The sequence below is a fragment of the Myotis davidii genome, unplaced genomic scaffold, assembly GCF_000327345.1.
Source record: "Myotis davidii unplaced genomic scaffold, ASM32734v1 scaffold115, whole genome shotgun sequence".
Lineage (NCBI taxonomy): Eukaryota > Metazoa > Chordata > Mammalia > Chiroptera > Vespertilionidae > Myotis > Myotis davidii.
Window position 1 is genome coordinate 2,017,699 of NW_006291010.1, and position 1,118 is coordinate 2,018,816.

A 1,118-nucleotide genomic window follows, 5' to 3' on the forward strand; every position below is an offset into this window, starting at 1 on the left:
AGGGAAAGGCACAGGTGAATGAAAGGCGCAGGCAGCTGCTTTGGGACCCATGGGAGGAGTGGGAAGATCCCTCTCCGTGGTGCAAGCAGGGCTGGTGGTCAATGTGTTTTCTTTGGTCTACACTGACTTTGGGAGAGGCTGGAATGAAAGGCCATTGGGAGATTGGGCATTAGGCAACCCATATTTACAGCTTCCCCTAAAAAATTCTGACAACACTGCACCCATATTCCTGTATGGCAACTTAGGGCTGGAGGTAAGAACTAGCTAACTCCTTACACAAGATGTGGGTTCTCTAGGTCACCCCAGTCCCCACCTCCCCTGTTGGCAATCAGCTCACAACATTCGTGTAGGTGCCAGCCAGGAATCTGCATTTTTTTTAACCTTGGGTTAAATATTTATGGATTAGAAACAGTGCATTCTCAACATTCTCACATTTTATTATCCCAGGCCTCCATCTTTTATTTCGCCACTTAGCAACATGCTAAGTCACCCCACGCTTTCCCTTGGCATATTTCATTCACTGACAGCATCATATGTTACTGCCACATAGAGCTGCCCACTCCCTTCTGTGGCCTTCCAGAGCGCCTAGTGCCTGCCACGGTGCTGGCCCTTAGAACAGCTATTGTGCAATTGATTATCCGCACAGAGAGGTTCTATTTTATAGACTCTGCAGAAAACTGGCACTTAATATCTGTGGAATGAATGAAGGAGGATTCCTAATAAGCATGACATATCCAGTGCAATTCCATGTTTTGATGTCACTCCAAGCAACGGAAAGAAACTTGTCTCTCTAATCAATTTGTAGCATTAATATGGGCCCATGTTTCATTTCCATTAGAATTATTTGATACAACATCTAAAAATAATTTGAGAGCCCCATTTTCTATCTCGAAAACTGAGAACTATAGCCATGGGAGGCCATAGGGCATGATGATTAAGAGTGTGAGCTGTGGGTTCACCACTATTCACTGTGTAATTACATAGCCTCTTGGTGTCTCAGTTTTATCTTCTGTAAACCACGAGAGCATTGTACCTATCATATGGGGCTGCTGTGGGAATGATACCAGTTAGCAGTAGTTTTCAACCGAGGCTGCACCCAAGGGTCACCTGGGAAGTTT

General features: G+C 45.1%; 1 protein-coding gene across 1 annotated transcript in view; it reads right to left on the reverse strand.

The window, feature by feature from the left end:
• The window catches only part of SLC7A14 (solute carrier family 7 member 14), a 102,049-nt gene that overhangs the window by 576 nt on the left and 100,355 nt on the right, over nucleotides 1-1,118 (reverse strand). The window lies entirely within an intron of this gene.